The following is a 19,567-nucleotide window of genomic DNA, read 5'->3' on the forward strand; positions in this document are numbered from 1 at the left end:
TTTGTTTTAAATTATACCACTTGAAACCTAGACATTGCTGTGTTTTTGAAAATCACATCAGTTACACTTTGGTCATTTTTAGTCATGCAATATGGCTCTGGGGGTGGCAATATGGGTTGTTCGGTCTGTTACTACGTCAGTCTGTCCACTACTTTGGTCCAGACTGAAATATCTTAACACCTACAGGATGGACAGCCATGAAATCTTTGACATTCATGGTCCCCAGACGATTAATCCTAATGACTTTGTGGATCCCCTGATATTTCCTGGAGTGCGACCAGCAGGTCAAAGTTTAATTTGACCAATACTTTGTTTGTAATCAAACAACTGCAACACTAATTTGACTGATTGATTGATTTTATTTAAAGATTAGCAAAAATCCAAAGGATAACATGTTAAAATGAAAATACTTATCTCCAACATGGTCCCAAGATGTTAAAAGACAAAGAAATCACAAAGAAGCACAAGACAGTCAACATAAAAAGTAAAACAAATCAATCCTGAGATCCAAAAACACATCACCACAATTTAACAAATAAAAATAACTCCCACATTAAAAAAAAAAAAAGTTTAGCTGTCAAATCACTGTACCAAGCAGAACATGCATAATCAAAATGACTCTGTATCAATGATGACTGTATCAATGATCGATTATGACACTCCCATCAGCCTCGTGCACATTACTTTGTGTTTAGTACTTATTAACATATTTGAGCATTCTAACACACTAAACTGAGATGGTGAACAAGGTGAACATTATACATAATGAACATCAGTATGTCGATATTGCCATTGTGAATATGTTAGCATGCCAACATTACCATTTAACTCAAAGCACCACAGTTTCACACAGCTGCTAGCTGTACACTCTTGTCTTATCAATATTCAGTTGATCCTCTGTGTGTTCAAGAAATTGTATCACTTTTAAGTTCATGATGATATTTCTGTTTTTCCTATTTCTGTTTTGTTGGACACGTACGTTTCTGTATCAGCGCCATAAATAGCATTTCCTTTTCAGGAAGTTTTTGTCATAGAATGTATCACTGTGGTTGCCATACTGCACAGTGTTACAACCTTTTACAAAAACTCCACCCTGTACACTGGCTATCACACCATTGAATTGCCTTAAAATACAATGTTTCTCATTCTAATTTAACAAGTAATGTTAAGATCAATTCATGTGAGAGAAATCAGTAGTGCAAAAGTTCCCTGATGATTGAAAAAATGACTATTTCTTCTTCTTCTTCTTCTTCTTCTTCTTCTTCTTCTTCTTCTTCTTCTTCTTCTTCTTCTTCTTCTTCTTCTTCTTCTTCTTCTTATTTTGTTTTCATTTGGCCATGTTGTACTTATTCCTGAAAACAGGTCTACAATTCAGAGAATAAAAACACAAAAAAACATAATTATTGGTATATAGTGTGCAGTAAAATCATGGGCAAATGACATCCACCTAATTTGTTTGACAAACAAAACTACTGTAGCATAAAACAAGATCAATAATCTCTGACATGATGATACATATTTCATACTCAGTATATTTTTTCAGAGAAGTCATCCAAAGGTTTGGTGAGTTAACACAAAGTGTTTGTCGTCTTTAGTTTAACACTGCATGTGTCTTAGTATAGAAGTACACTTAAAGTTATCGGTAGTAATAGTGATTATTGTGATAATTAAATCTTTAATTTATGACCATTAACTCACATTTAAAAGACACTGTCAATAACTTGACATCAAATTAACTGTAAACTGACAAAAATTAAAATTTGTGTTTGTTTTTCAGTATGTGACATAAATTATATTTGCTGATACAGAGCAAAAGAAAAATAATTAACTTGTTATGATTTTCATGTTCTTTCAGGGTAAAACTGAATTTAAGATTTATCCTTCCACTATTGAATTGAATATTATCTTTCTTCAGTGTCTAATGATTTTGTGAATATCTGCTCTTTTTCTTTATGCGCAGTGACTCTGTGCTTCAGTTCAGTTCAGGACAGGTTTTTGTATTACCACATATCACTGTGGGTACCACCCACCCACTGTATACACACAGTGGCACACACTCATACAAAAACCTTTGCCTGATGTAGTGCATCGTCAGTTTTTTTAATACTGTATGTATTCAGCAGGCCTAATCGTGAAACACCATTCTACCAAACTCCATTTTATTTTTGATTATAACATTTGAAACCCAATTATTATTGTATTTTTGGAATCAAATTTGTAGTTTTTCAGCCATGCAGCATGGTTCTAGGGGTGGCAATGACAGTCTGTTGCTCTGTCAGTCCATCTAATACTTTGGTCCTGACTGAAATATGTGAACTACTGGATGGATAGTTGGGAAATTTTATACAGATATTTATGGTCACCAGTTGACAAATGTTACTGACTTTATTAATACCCTGACGTTTCCTGTGGTGCCACCAGCAACTTAAAACAAAAAGACCAATACTTTGGTTTGTAATCAAATACCTGCAAAACTAATGACATTTCCATAAGCCTGGTGTACTTTTTATGTTTAGTGCTAATAAGCAAATGTTAGCATTCTAACACATTAAACTGAGATGGTGAACATGGTAAATGTTATACATGCTTAACATCAGCATGTTAGTTTTTCCATTGTATGTTAGCATACCAACATTACCATTTAGCTCAAAGCACAGCATCACACAGCTGCTAGCTATAGACTCTTGTCTCGTGAAAATTTAATTGATCCTCTGTGTGTTAAAGAAACTGTCACTTTTAAGCTTGTGATGTCCGGATACAGTCCTTGCGTAACAACACATTATTGTCAATCTTTAAACATCTTTGCTTTTACTAGAAAAAGAGTTTTGTTGGACACGGCAGCAGTGAGCAGTTTCAGTTGTTTTCTGAATCAGCACCAGTTCCCTGACCATTATTTTTTTATTATTATCATTATTATTGTTCATGTTTTCACTATGCATATGTCATACAACCCTATAAACTTCACCTTGCACACTAGCTATCATGACACACAAATATTTTTCATCTAAATTATAGTGTTTTTTATTTTAGTTTAAAAAAGTTATCATAAGATCAGTTCACATCAAAGGAATCTGCAATGCAAATGATTTTTTTTCATTATTTATGTATTTAGAAGTAGTAATTTTGTGCATATTCCTGAAAGGGGCTTCACAATTACAAGAGTAAATCAAACACATATAAATACAGTTATTTATATACTTTGTGGAGTAAAACCAAGAACAAAATGACAACATTTAACAGGATCAATAGGCTCTGACATGATGGATTTGGTCATTTGGTTTTTGCTTTCATGCACCTTACAACACACACGCGCACACACATACACACACACACACACACTTACTACCCATACACACTGACACCACTGATTACACTGATATGGCACAATTTCCTATCAGAGAAATACTGTACACCTTCCACTTACAGTATGATGACCTTTGACACTCTTGAGAGGTTTCTGTAACTGTGAATCATTGTGGCCATCCCAGTGCACAGTGATATGCAAAAACCTATGCTATCAAACCCTTCTGTGAAACACACAATACATCAGCTTTTAATTTTAATATTTCAAATTACTGTGGGATTTTTGTTTTTGTTTTATGAATATTAGGAATATTTAATCTGATGTTGAATACACAACATCTATCAATGATGAAAGTCTTCAATAGTAAGTATTTGTGTACTTTTCTGCAGAGTCAGCAAACACATAATATTGTATTTGTGGGGGTTTGTTATGTGCTGGATTTTACATGATTTCATAGATGATGAGTTATAGTTGACAATTAATAATTTGACACAATTTAAATTAATTGAATAAATTGATAGTTTGATTGATTGATAGTTTATATATGTTTAGTATGTTAAGTCAGTAATAATTACTGTTTTCTCTTTTAATGTTACATTAAACTATGCATCTTATATTTTATTGGATAATATTGTGTTTTCAGTTATGAAGCTGCTGTATCAGTATTTTGTAAATATAACTTAAAGTTGTCCTCGTGAAAAATACGAGTCACTTGCAAAATATACATGATGTGACCACAGGATGTGAAAGTGCAAAGAATATTTAAGGGGTTTTCATTAACAAACACAAACAGTTTGAAGAGATTAACAAAAATATATAGTAAATAACTAAAAACATTTACAAACTTACATGTGGGGGACAGAATATTGGAAACACTTCTCAGTTTAATGAAATACAACACCACCAACACCACTGACTGTTGCTTTGTAAATCACCGCGGAGTTAAATCGGCAGTGTCACATTGACTCAATATGGTAGATGGAGCGTCTGGGTTAAGAACAGAACACAATCAGCAATGGTTCTTATGGCACATTCAACCTTAGTGTGATATTCTCATTGCTCGTTCAACTTTCAGGTTAACGGGAGAGATAGAGATGAGTCTCACAACACGGTTTTGTTAAGGTGTGTAATAAAGTGCAATGTACGCTTGCAAGAGAGCACACCTTTTCCTGACTTGGTCTAGAAAGCAATGGAACTTTATAATGAATAGATTTAGATACAAATTTGAAGAGAGAAAGTCTCTGCATGTGTTTTAAGTTTATGATGAAGCAGCTTGTAATGAAAGACAGAACAGCAATAGTGAGCACAGTATTTAAAAGTTTTATGACAAACAAAAAGCAAACAGCGTGTGGTGGCTGTTAAAACGTGAATGTAGTGTTCACTGAACTGCGATATGGCAAGTGCACTCTTTTGAATGACATGTACAATTATGCACTTAACCTTTGAAAAGGGAGAGATGGGCCCAATCAACGCCATCTGCTTCCACATATTCTGGTGTTGATGTTTGGGTGTGCGCTTTTTAATGTCATTACTAGTATTGTTTTATGAGTAGATGTTCCCTGCACTGAAATGAAGCCTTTTAAAGATCAACTCCACACTTTATCTAGCATGGAAGAAAAGTGATGTTGCACTGATCTCTATGGGCTGAAAGGTGTAAGTCTGTTGCACTTGTGACAACACCAAACTGTGATACAGTATTGTATTATGATATGTGTGCATATAGGTGCTGGGCTTTGCAGAGTAGATGCAGTGCAGTTAGAAGCCACTAGATGTCAGCACAAGCAAGACTTTCAGGTTGTTAAATGTTACTTTAAGCTCATCTTTACTGGCAGAATGCATCTAAAGACAGCCAAATGCTGTAGCTCCTCATTATTAGATTCTGCCTTATATCAGACATTAGGTTCACACAGGTTCTAGGTGCTTAATCTAGATCTACATAAATGTGGTCCTACTGTATAAGCCCCTTTTAAAATAATTAATCAAAACAATTTTATTAACATAATAGGGCAATGTGTCATATTACCTCTAAATGTCTTGTTTAAATTTCTTACATTTCCACTGCTCATAGCCACATTTGAATTCAGAACTACTGGTCATAAGGTCTCATTTGATAACTAGTTTACAGAATATTCTTGTCCGCATGGGGTGTCCACATGAACAGTTCACCACTGACTTTCACTAGATGTCTAAGATACTGCTCGTGATGGGATTGTTGAGTGGAGAGATTGCAAGCAAAGAAGAAACTTTTCAGTACTTGTGTTTTATGTTTATAATAATGAAAGATATAACAGAAAAGATATAACTATTGAGTTGCAAATTGTACAAAAATGACATCTTGTAAAAACATTTAACGTACGGATACATTTAAAATCAAGATGATATTCTGTACAGTCAGATGTAATTCTGTTACTGTGGAAAGCATTTTATTTCTTATCTCAGGTGTGTTACTCTGTCAGAAAAATAAAATAATATCTCGTCATCATCTCACACACTAGTGTTTTGTGTTCTCCATCACATGTTCTTTTCATTTACTGTGTGCTTCATCAAAAAGGTTCACTTAAGCTTCACAATGCCTTTACCACTAGATGGCAGTCTCTACACACTAATCTGACTTCTGTGACACTATTCTGTTTTTTTTTTTTTTTTTTTTTTTTTTTAATGCAAAAGCTTAATATTACACTCAAGGAGAAAATATTATACTTTTCTGTGGTGAGTTTAAAGGCATAAAGCATACAGATGACAGATTATTCTGAATTAATCAATTGCAGCATCTGTTGAATTTTACAAAGTGACAAATAAACAAATTATAAAGAAATGAATAGATTATGTTTATTGAATTTAGAAACAACAACTCATCTACTGTATCTATCAGCAATCTAGTTCCAAGCTGTGAAAGCTCATTTCATTAAATAACCTAAATTAAAACTTTTCAATTACTGCTCTTAACAGAAGTATTAGCTCTTTGCAACACTTACACCTTTCTTCTTGTCTTTGGCTAGTAATAAGTGTTAGTTATGTCATAAATGAAAAATTGATTTCCCTACAGTATATAAGACAGTTACAGTTCTTGGTTTTAAAACTTCAAACAAAGTTAAGACTGAAGAAGAAGAGTACAAAAGAGTTCATGTTGGAATGAATTTTTACACTGTTATAAAATCAACTCTTCAAAAACAAAAACACACCACACAAGTTACCATACCATAAACATTTTTTTTCATTTTGTTTGCATATAATTGCAAAGCTGTATCTTTACTGCTAAAGTGTGTTTTGAGTAATCCTGCACCATACTGCAACAAAAACAACATTATACATAAACATACTGTTAGTTGGAACGGAGCAGATGGACCCAAATGCAGGAGACTGAAGGCTGAGTGAGGCGGAAGAGCAACTTCTTTATTTAAGGCTCATGCAGGCAAAAACAAAGCTGGCACGTCAAAGCGAAATTGAACAACGCAGAGCAGAACAAACTGAACAATACAGAACAAAGAATCCAACAAAACTTAACCGAAAACCAGGATTTAAACATAAACTGAACTAATGAGGGAATGGGGAACAGGTGACAACATTGAGAACAAGCAAGGAGCTGGTAGGCTGAGGGAAACACTGGGAGCAAGGAAGGGCTGAGAGACAAAGAACAGACACGCTCACAGAACACACAGAGACAAACTGGGAGACAGAAGAAAAACACCAGGAAGACACAGAGAACAGACTAACTAGTAAAGGCAACTAAAATAATCATAATGCCAGAATCTTTTAAAGACACAACTCAAACAAGACTTCTCCCATTCTGTCCAGTCTAAACAAACTGGGAGAAAAGTCTAAAGAGCCTCTGGTGGACTGGTGGAAGGACATAGAGCCAGACTGTGACAGAACCATGACACATACTTGCATTGTATCTGTTGTCTATGCTTATCCTGCATGTCCTATTTCTCAAGTTATACTTGAACTGTTATATTGTTTGATGAGCTTATAGAATTGATTGAAAAGAACTGATTCTGTATCTGACAATATACTCAAAACACCCGAACACTCAACAGATTTGTGAAAAATGCTTACAATGAGACTTTTATGAATTTGTCTGTGAGGATGTGTGTGTGCTGTATGTAAATGCCACCTCATGTCTGGATACATGCTGACATGCAAATATATTGTAAACACAACTCCAAGTTCTCCTTGTGCAAATCACTTGCAAAATATCCGTGATTTGACCTCACAATGTGAATGTTCAAAGAATATTAAAGGGATTTCCATTAACAAACACAAACAGTTTAAAGACTGAAAATGAAAATGTTACATACACATATGCATAGGATAGAATATTGGAAACACTTTTCAGTTTAATGAAATACAACACCATCACTAACCATAGGATTAAATCAGCAGTGAGAGTCACAAGGTCAAAAACTATACAGTCAGTCACTTTTTTTGTAGCACATTTGACACAAATCTGATATTCTCATTGCTCATTCAACTTTAGCTTTAAGGTTAACAGGAGAAATACAGATGAGTTTCCCAGCATGGTTTTGTTATGGTGTATATTTAAATGTCATGTACCCAGTTACCATAGTAACCACAGTGACAGAAACACTCACACAAACCTTATCATGCTTACAGGAGAGCACACCTTTTCCTGACTTGATGGAAAACAATGGAACTTTCTAATGAAAAGGTTTAGATACAAATTTGAAGAGAGAAAGTCTCTGTATGTGTTTTAAGTTTATGACAAAAAAAAAGTAGCTCATAGAATACTGTGTATTAAATATCTCTATAAATTATAATTTATGCTGCTTTGCCATTGTGACTGAGAATATATTCAAAACACCCGAACATCCAACACATTTGTGAAAAATGCTTACAATGAGGCTTTTATGAATTTGCCTGTGTCTGTGAGGATGTGTGTCTGCTGTATGTAGGAGCCACTTCACGCTCGGATACATGCTGATATGCAAATATGTTCAGTGAAAATGTGTCTTTTGCTTTGAGGAAGTTTATTTGTAGTACTGACAGTTTCCACAAAGTTACACAGCCGCAGGTGTGGTCCCAGAGGTGCAGAGAGAGAGAGGAAGTGACTCTCTAACTATAATATAATTAGAAACACCAGGAAACAGAAAAACCTTCTTAGTTTAACTGATAATAAAAGTTTACGGTCTGTTGACTTGAACAGATGTTATTTTATATGTTCTTAGAAACACTTATACACATACTCATTACATTTTTATGTGGCTGTCAAAATTATATCAATTGCAAGTTTGATATTTAGTATCATATTTATTGAATTAATGATAAAAGAAAATACAATCAACAAAATGAACAAACATGGAATCACAAATATAAAAAGCAAAGATTTATAGTCAAAACTACAAAACACAAAACAATGTGTAGAAAATATCTATTTTTTACAATTTGTTATTTACATACCAATGAAAAATGAATATCACACTTCCATGATCTATAGTCCTTATGTCACAACAGAAACCTATGCAGTAAAAAATCTTCATATAATTTGTAACCGTCTTACTTTTATTTATTTATTTTTTGTTTCTTTGTTTTTTACAGGTTAGAGATACATCCATTTTCAGTGACATAGTTAATCATTATGTTTTAAGACCATTTATTTTGGAAATAAACAGTAGATCATTGATTATGCACACATTTTAAAAAGTAGATTTAAAAAAAGACAAGAAACAAATGAAGACCTGTAGCTGTTTATGCTGCACACCCATCTCATCCTTTATTGACTCTTCATCTGAAAAAACAAACATTAAACAGTTAAAAAAATAAAAACACTCAATCTGAAGATTCATCCTGTTAAAAGATTGACAAGCAAATGATCTGTGTGTCATCAGCAGACAGCTCTGACCAGCAGATCTACTGCAGCTAGTGTTTTATAACTATTACATTAACAGTTAATTTCAATAATGTTTTTTAAGAACCTGCATAAAAAGTATTATCTTCATATATTAAGTCATGGTAACTCCCTTTGATTGGTTACTTAAAGATGGTTGGTATCTATGATGTTGCTAATCTAATAAAATGTCACTCACAGCTCAGCATGTTTCTGAGGTTGGAGATGTTCTGCGCTCTGCTACTGCTAAATGTTGATCAGTTACACCTGTGCTGATTAGCCGTACTGAAAATGATGCATTTCACATCACTTTACTGTGTAAAAAACAACACAATGAGCCTATAATATCACATTTTTAACTCAAACATAAAATATGTTATAACCAGATAGAGCAATTTACCAGTCAGCTTCAGAGATTGATTTGGTGCCAATTAACTCTTCACATATTGAAGGAAGCTAATGAGCCAAACTCTTTGAATGTCAGTTTAGTCCATTAAGACTTGACAATGTTACTTCAGTGTCTTCATAATGGATCAGATATCTTCTGAGACTTTAGACTGTTAAACTTTTAAACCACTCTTTACAACTGACAGACTGATTATTCAATGATGTGATATTTCCTGTTTGTTTTGCTGTGTCTTATTTATTTTATCAAGCTAAATGGATTCATTTCTTCCAGTCTTCCTTTCAAGATCTTTGTAGCAGACAAACTTGCTACTTACTGTTAACATGACTGATGTTTATTTTATAACCTGATTATATTCTTTATTATATGCTATACAGTTATTAGACTTGAGTAAAGTGAAAAGCCTGCATGTTTACCTTGACCAGACTGAATATCATGTTATAGAAGAGAGTGAATATGAAGAGGAATATGAAGGAGGAGGTTGTGGACCACAGGCTGCTGAACTCGTCCTCTTCAGTGGAATCATCTGTGCAACTCACAGCAATATTGACTTTTGACTCTGAGGGACAATCTAAGAAGGATGTATAAATTGTGTGATGAGAGATGTGTGTGTGTGTGTGTGTGTGTGTGTGTGTGTGTGTAAGGATATAGAGGGAAGAGAGCAGAGGGGAGGAAAGAGAAGAAAGACAGAGAGGATGAAAAAAGAAAAAAAAGAGAAGAAAAGAAATGGAAAGCTGCAGTGTTGTTGTGGGGGATCTCTTGTTGGGAGCCACGGTGAGAGACAGAGTTTTATGTTATTTTATTTTATATGTTTTTATTTTGAGCTTAAATTCTCTTCAGATAAGATGATCACTGAACTACAAACATTAATTGTGCAGTTAAATGTTTTGTCTAAATGTTTAACTGAGAGTTAATTGTTAACAGTCTGATTATTTCACCTTTTCTCAGTTTGCAGGATTAATATGAAATCAAAACTCCAATACTCACTGAATATAGAACAGGTTTGATTGATTTTTGATTTTTTTTTTTGCTTCAAAATATTTATTTTTTTTACCTTTCTTTCTCTTTCTTGTCTTCACATTCCTTTCTCACAGAGAGAAATAAAATGCAAAAAAAAATACAACAATAATAGTAAAATCTTGGCTGTAAAAACAAAAACAAAACTCTATCAGAAAAAAATCACATTAACTTTAAGTGTCTTCATAAGATTTTTATGATTTTTAAAAATTAAAATGACGATTTGATTTGAGGAGAAATTCTGATCTTTTCACCTTCAACAGAACCTATTTAAATAAAATGTAATCAATTATTCAACAATATGTAAATAAATGTGATTCATAAGGAAGTGAAGTGTCTGTGTGTCAGTGAGAGGACAGAAGAGCTCACATCAGTTCAGCTTCAACATCAACCATGTTCTCTGCAGCTCTGATGCTGCTGCTGGCAGCTGGATCCTGTGAGGAGCTTTCAGTGGATTCACACTAATAAACACATTAGAAACACTGAAAAGTCAGATGAATGATGGAGATAATGTTGATTTCTCTTTCCACAGGTGTGTACAGTATTGATCTCACCCAGCCAGACTCAATGGTTGTGCAGCCTGGACAGTCTTTGACCATCACCTGTCAGGTCTCTGGTTGTTCTCTGACTGATAACAGCTATGCAACAAGTTGGATCAGACAGCCTGAAGGAAAACCAATGGACTGGATTTTGCATCGGTGGGGAGGAGGCAGCTTTTATCAAAATAATGCTCTGAAGAACAAGTTCCTTTATCACACACACACCTCTAATAGTTCAGTGACATTATAGGGACTGAATCTGCAGTCTGAGGACACAGCTGTTTATTACTGCATCCGCAGCCCCACAGTGATACAAACCACCAACAGACCTGCACAAATACCCAGAGAGTCATGTGACTGAAACACACACAAACATGTTTTAAATATGAACATTAATAAAGATAGTGCTCTCTGCTTAGTTGATAACAATTTGTATTTGTGGAATTCACAGAACCGCTATATCTATGAAGGCAGGAACATATACACATAAAGTGTGAAGATTTCCTTTTTCATTTGGCCAAACTGAAATATAGCTGTAACTTGCTACACCATGAATTAAAGTTTGTCAATGTTGAACTTAAAAGTTTTGTTCACCTTCTCCAACAGGTCAGAAACTAGCTGACAGGACTTTGATATTTTACATTTTCCTCTGTTGTTGTAGATATATTCCTTATGAAAATGTATCTGTGTTAAATATTTCCTTTTTAAACCTGTAGAGGGAGGTCTATGCAAACTCTTCCTTCCTTATAAACAGATAATCAGTAACTGTCATAGTTTGCAGCAGAACAACTGGGGAAATTTTATACATCTGAACAGAGAGAACTGAACCACAGTGTTTATTACAGAATAAAAATTACACTTGCCCGGAGTTTATTGTTTGTAGTTACTATTCATGATAAGAAAACCGATTCTTTTACTTCTTTTGTAAATGTTCAACCCCTGATTTTCAAGTTTGATGGATGATGATCTTCATTTCTTTGTTTACAGGAGTTCAAAGTGAAATCAAACTGGACCAGTCTCCCTCTGAGGTGAAAAGACCCGGAGAGACAGTGAAGATGTCATGTGTCATATCTGGATTTGACATGGCAGACTACTTTATTCAGTGGATAAGACAGAGACCAGGCAAAGCTCTGGAGTGGATTGGGAGGATGGATGCAGGTTCTAACTCTGCTATCTATGCCAGCTCCTTTCAAAGTCGTTTCATCATGACTGAAAATGTGTCCAGCAGCAATCAGTACCTTGAGATCAAGAGCCTGACAGCAGAAGATTCTGCTGTTTACTTCTGTGCTCGATAAAACCCAGTGACTGAAGACGGTGAAGCAGCTGCACAAAAACCTCCACAGACAACAAGTAGCTACATATGATGACAGTGACATCTTGGTTTTCTGATGAGCTGCATGTTACAAAAGCACTTTGAAAATATCCACAACAGATTTCTTTATATTTTAAACTTGTTGGTAGTTTTTATTGTCTTTCTGATCTTACATCATTCAAATAAATAGACTGAGTTCTTTCAACTGTCAAATTATAATTTAAATAGCAAATGTCACATTAACAAGTACAAACTTTACATTTCATGAAATGAGTTCAAAAAGGGAAACAAGTTGAAAAACATTTGATCAGAGAGTGAACTTGATGGATCAGAGGTGACCTCAGTCCAAAACATATTCAGAGCACTGGTGGATGGTTTTACTTAGTCAGATGACAATAAAGCAGATTTCAAATGGCAGTATGTTGCTGATTAAAACAATAGAATATTTATATTATTTTATGCTCTCATCTGCTGCCCAATATGCTCAGAGGGAGTATAACCTTGATGACGATTTTTTTTTTAATCATTTAAATAAGGAGTCTCATGTTTGAATTAAGATTAATATTTTTAATTTTATTTAAAAAAAAATGTTGTAGTGGCAATACTTATAGACATTATACACATATTAAACTAAAACATGTCAGACAAAAGTTAAATTGACTGAAGCCTGCACATTAATTCCCCAGTTTAACCAAATAACAGATCCAAATTCAGTCCCCAGTCCAGTTGTTTCCTCCCTGTGAGGATGAGTCAATGCAAAACCTTGATGTCTTCCACCTCTACTTATCTGACTGCAGAGAGGATGACAGAGAACAGTGGACGCACAGTTTAACATGATGGACTATAGGACAGGACTGCTGCTTTTAACTCTCTGCTGGGCAGGTAAGGATTTTGACTTTTATTCTTTTGTTGATAATTTAAGTTATAAAAAATAATTAATGTCATTATAATCATATTTTTGTCTTGACAGGTGTTGATGGGCAGACTCTGACAGAATCTCAACCAGCAGTTAAACAACCTGGAGAATCCCACAAACTGACCTGTACAACATCTGGATTCACATTGAGTAACTATGCTATGAGCTGGGTCAGACAGGCTCCTAGAAAAGGACTGGAGTGGGTTGCAACTAGCGGTAGTGGTGGTAGCAAATCGTACTCTCAGTCAATTGAAGGCCGGTTCACCATCTCCAGAGACGACAGCAGAGAGCAGCTGTATCTGCAGATTAACAGTCTGAAGACTGAAGATTCTGCTGTTTATTATTGTGCTCGATGGCCACAGTGACTGGAGTTGGTTGAACAGCTGTACAAAATCCTACAATACTCATCCTGATAGGCCTCAACTACCTCATATAATGATGTAACTTCAATTAAGTTGAAAGTAGTAGTATAGTCATCATTTTAAAACCTTTTAAGGCTGCACAAGCAAAACATGACAAAGCGCAGATTGAAACTTGATAAGCTGAAATATAAAAGCCAGACAAAACAGTACTTAACAAAGAAAAAACAAAGACCACAAACATGTGAACAATCATTCACATTTATTCACGTAAATAAAAGGTTATCACTCAGATATCTACGTTACCAAACTATCATCACAGTATCATCAGTTACTGTATATGTTGAGATAGAAAAGAGTTACAGTCCCTCATTTTAAACTCTAGAGGGCAGACAAGGACTGACTGTGTTACTGATCACAGTAATGATCTTGGATTGAAATGATAGTGATGAAAAGAGATTGTTTCATTTGTCTTGAGCACAGTTAGTGTTAATATTTTCATCCTGATAGATGGGATGGCACAGTGGTTCGATGTTTAGCACTCTCACCTCACAGCAAGAAGGTCCTGGGTTCAAATCCACTGTGAGGATCTGGGTTTTCTCTGAGTGTCTGCGGTAAGAAACGTGGTTTGGAAGATGGATGTAATGAGTCGATGCAAATTTTAATCTCTTCCATCTCTTTTATGTCACTGCAAGCTGAAGACAAACCATATCACCAACCAGACATACAACAAATTTTCACAATGACTGTAGCTACATATTTAACATTTCTGATGCTATCAGTGATTTCTGGTGAATACGACATCTCTGCACACATCTTTTTCTATTTCAATAGATTTTGTTTGGCTCTGTTTTGATCAAACTGCTTTCTTCTCCAGATGTTTGCAGTCAGACTCTGACTGAGTGTGGACCTGTGGTAAAGCTGCATGGAGAATCCCACAAACTGACCTGTACATATGCAGGAATATCAGATGATGACGCTTATATCAGCTGGATCAGACAAGCTGAAGGAAAAGCACTGGAGTGGGTTGCCTACATTTCTGCTCCAAGTGGAAGCATTAAAGCTCATTCCATGTCAGTCCAGAATCGCTTCACCATTTCCAGAGACAACAATGTGGACCAGGTGTATCTGCAGATGAACAGCCTGAAGACAGAAGACTCTGCTGTTTATTATTGTGGTCAAAAGCCACAGTGAAACAGGAAGAGCTGCACACAAACCACTGCACATGTGACTGTGACACTCACTCATAGAAAGCGTTTGTTTGATTTGATTGATTGATTGGGACAGTGTGCAGTTTTTAAACATTAAAGATACACTGCACCAGAGTTAGCTCAAAGCTAATTTGCATCCGCAGTCCCCCACAATCAAAACATACAACAGAACAACAACAAACAGTACAAAGCAAAAAACACACAAAACACACCATACAAAATACAAAATAAAAAGCTACACACAGCACATCACATACACCCACAATGTCAATTAGAAATTAATAATGCATAATTGTCAAATTAAAAGCAAGACTACCTGTGCTAATTAGAAGACCATAGATAAAGTTTAGACTCAGTGGTCACACAGCTGATTGGTCTTTAGTAGATTTTTTAATTTGGCCTTGAATGTGTTGATGGAACTGCAGCTCTTCATATCATCAGGTACGGCATTCCACTGAGTTGAATTCAGATTTTTTACCCCCATGATTTTGTCTCAATTTGATCTAAACTGCAGCAAAAGTGAAGTCTACACACCGTCAGACTGATTGTCTCTTGTCATGAGGCTGAGCAGCACTTTATCTGATCACAAATTCTGTCCTGACCCCTCAAATCTACTGATGGCTTTCTGAAAGGAAAAAATCACCCTGATTCTGATCAAATGTATTTTTTTGATATTCCAGTTTTCATCCATTAATCTCATAATGACCTTAAATGAATTATATAATCTGTTGTTTATTTTCATTTGAATGTGTTCAGATTCTTCAAGTTTTCGACAAGCTGAAAGTTTTAAGTCTTGTAATATTTCTAAAATATCATAATAAATACTTACAAATATAAATTGGAAATACAGTATTTTGAATTTAAAATACATTTTTTAAACTAATGTAGCTTGACAGATTATGATGCTACAATTGAGTAAAGATGGTAACTGCAATTTAGTGGTTTGGCATTGTATCAGTATAATTTAATTAAATTAAAATCAGTAAAAAGCTTATTTAAATTACCTATAATTTTTTAGTTTCCTTACAGATTAAAAAAAAAAAAAAGACTGGATATGTTGTTTAAGTTATTGATGGATGATGGTAGTAAATTAAAAAAGGTAGTGCAAAATTTAAATCCACCAATTTATAACCTTAAATATAGTTTTGTTGATTAGTTTGTTGATTGATTTTGTTTCATTGTATTATTTCCACCAGCTGGCAATATATAGTGAGTCTCCTTCCTCTTCAGAGCAGCAAAAAGTGTTTGGTTTTTGTGTGAGGGTTTATCATTGTGATGGCTGGGGTGGCACTGTGATATACATCCATACACAAACCTCAGAGCAACAATCTAACACTCATCCATTCTTGTGTTGAAGAAGAAGGACAGGACAAAATATTTCTCATTGGAATATGGGGTAACTACTGTGTTTATCATTTTTAATGAACATATTATAAGTTAAAAGTTAATTATTTAGGAGTTGAAAGTTGTTGTTAGTGCACGGATGGAAATGTTGTCTTCACTTAAAAAAAAGATTAAGATGAATGAAACACTGATGCTCACAGGATGACACCAAGGTATCATACTTACCATGAAAGACTGGATTTATGTGTTTTATACATTAATTAAGGTTTGAAATGTTTATCTGGTGCTTCAGGTTTTTCTTCAGGCAGTGAATGGAGATGCAGCACCGTGATTATTTCGACTACTGGGGTCATGGGACTGAAGTCACAGTTTATTCAGGTAAGCCACTTTAAACATAATATTTGCAGTCATCAGTTTTAGAGCAGACAAGCTGTTTTTAATGCAGCTGTTTCTTAGAAACCATTTGAAAAAGTTGTTCATTTTTTGTGCTTAATGCAGAAGGTGGCTTTGATCTTACTGTGTATATTTAACTATTCACCACACAGTAACAGCATTTTTATCATAAGGTTCTGTGTGAACATATGTGAACATAGCAATACATATTTTCTGTACTTGTTTTACAGGAAGATAAATACAGGGTCAGTATGTTTCAATTAAACAACTTAACGAAGAGAAAATATAGTATATAGTTTCTTTTGAAATACCACAGGGACAACTGACTTTTTCAAAGATCATATGATTGATAGATATACTTTATTCATCCCCAAAGGAGAAACTACAATATATCACCACATAATAAGGAAGACAGTTATTACTATTGATATGATTTACATATCCAAGCGAAATACTTCTCCTTTTAGAAATATTTTCTCTCTTGGAAAATGGATCTTTAAGGCCCAACAAAATATCACATTGTTCTCAAAAGATGAATGGGAATAGAGGATCTATATGATTTTCTTGAACTACTTAAACTGAAGACATCATAAATATAGAGATAGTTGGACTTTTTTAGCCCAGTGATGATGAGTATTGTAGGATTTTGTACAGCTGCTCAACCAACTCTAGTCACTGTGGCCATAGAGCACAATAATAAACAGCAGAATTGTCAAAGTGAGACATAATTGTAGTCCTACTTGATCTTATATTTTGCATGTCTTATTTTTATTATATGTATCTGGTTTTAGTGAGTTGCCATGCATGCTTTTTTAGATGGTTTTGTATTTTCTAATATTGTGTTTTAACTTGGACTGAGTGCATTGAACTCTAATTGATCAAGTGATGGACTAAGTGAGAACACCGGTGAGTGATTGGATGACACACCCCACTTCACTCAGGATTGGCGGACTGGACTGAGTTCCTTCATTTTTTTGGCCGAGTGTGAGAGGTGAAGGAGGTGGAGAAGGAAGGAAAGGCAGGAGAGACCTGTGGAGAGGGGTCGCTCCACAGAAAATCGGTTGCAGTTGGTCGTGGGAACCTGAGGACGGAGACTACTCGTTGAAGCATCGTGGATACACCGGAGGAAAGGTGCAGCTGGGACGAGGAAGCAGACAGACCACAGCAGGACGAGCCACCAGGCGTCGATGACAGAGACTTGGTTCAATGCGCACTATTACGATAAGTAAAGGAATGTGTAACAAGCTACTCTGAGGGCGTGTGTGCTAGTGGTAGTCATAGGTCACTTGAATGAGGATATTTATTTTCCTCCTCCTACAGCGGCTCCGTATACAAGGTCCTGGAAGAAGCGGCGTGGCTGGAGCAGAGGAGCCGACAGCTGCAGGACTTCCTTTCTCCCTCGTGTCACAGAGAACTTGAGTATCCCCCTTCCCCTATCTATTCATTGGCTCACACCATTGGAACAGACATTTTAAGGATTTTTTTTTATTCCATTTTAAAGATTCTTGGTTATCACAAGTTTCTTTTCAAAATAACTCATTCTTCATCCTGTTTTAACAATTTGTAAATAAAATTCCTGCATTGTCACTGTGAGTGCGTTGTATTTTTTTAAGAGTGGAAATTCAAGCTGGTATTTTTAAAAGAACCACACACTTGTGTGACAGAATCTTCAGACTGTTCATCTGCAGATACAGCTGCTCTCTACTGTTGTCTCTGGAGATGGTGAACTGACTGAGAGTAGGAGATCTCAGCACTGTCATATCTAATAGTTGCAATCCACTCCAGTCCTTTTCCAGGAGCCTGTCTGATCCAGGCCATCCAAGAGCTATCAAAGTCAAGCTCAGAGGCTGTACAGGTCAGTTTGTGGGATTCTCCAGGCTTTTTAACTGCTGGTTCAGATTCTGTCGAAGTCTGACCATCAACACCTGTCAAGCCAAAAAAGAAAATAATCAGTTACTTTAAGCTGGTAACTTTTTAAAGGCAGCTTCAACTCAGGATCTGTGCAAATCTTTACCTGCCCAGCAGACAGGTAAAAGCCGCAGTCCTGTCCTATTGTCCATGTTAAACTGTGTCCACTGTTCTGTCATCCTCTCTGCAGTCAGATAAGTAGAGGTGGAAGACATCAAGGTTTTGCATTGACTCCTCCTCACAGCAAAGAGAGAACTGCATTGAACTTTTTAAAATGTGCAATACTGAAAAGCTTCAACATGATAATGAAGTTTGAATACAAAAAAGTAAGTCCTGAAAAAATGTTTTTCATAGTGTTATACTTTGTTTTATTTCTTTTATCTCTTATCTCTCTCACAAACTTTTTATAAGTCATATTCAGAACTTCAGGCAAAAGAAAACCCCAGTAGGCATAAATGAAGAAAACTGATGAAAATACGTCAAAAACATGTAACCCCTCAGTACATGGATATCATTTATCTCTATCTTCTTTAGTCAATAATAAAATATCCAATCAAAAATATAAACTTTGTGTAAAACAAAAGTTGCAGTGGAAAGTAAACAATTTGTCATTTTCTTTGCACTTTGATCAATGAAGTTGGAATATAGCCAAGTTTTGAATTGACTCGTCCTCACATGGAGGATAGAATTTGACCTTTTGTTTGTTGTGCAAAACAATAATGCAATAATTTCAACACAAGCTAAATTAATTTTAAATTAGGCAATCTATATTTGAAACTTCCATTTAATCAGAATTGTCTGCACAAGTTGAATATCGTGTTCAAAGTTTGAGTTGCAACTATCTCGTGTTGTTGGATATCAGAGTATCACTCAACAAATACATATTTTTAACACACTCACAACTGAATTATCAAGACACAAAATCCTAACTTTGCTAAAACATGAGATGAATCTCATCTCAGATAATTAAAATGATTTTCATACACATGAACAAAAACCAATGGCTGCCTATG

General features: G+C 35.1%; 1 long non-coding RNA gene and 1 gene segment (V, D, J or C); one reads left to right on the forward strand and one right to left on the reverse strand.

Moving 5' to 3' along the window:
- The window catches only part of LOC137201474 (immunoglobulin gamma-1 heavy chain-like), an 86,835-nt gene that overhangs the window by 16,923 nt on the left and 50,345 nt on the right, over positions 1-19,567 (reverse strand).
- On the forward strand, positions 17,452-18,233 carry LOC137201491 (uncharacterized). The gene is made up of 2 exons (XR_010932188.1): positions 17,452-17,871; positions 17,967-18,233. It is a non-coding gene; the product is annotated as an uncharacterized lncRNA (long non-coding RNA).

This window comes from Thunnus thynnus, chromosome 17 (genome assembly GCF_963924715.1).
Source record: "Thunnus thynnus chromosome 17, fThuThy2.1, whole genome shotgun sequence".
In the NCBI taxonomy this organism is placed as follows: Eukaryota; Metazoa; Chordata; class Actinopteri; order Scombriformes; family Scombridae; genus Thunnus; species Thunnus thynnus.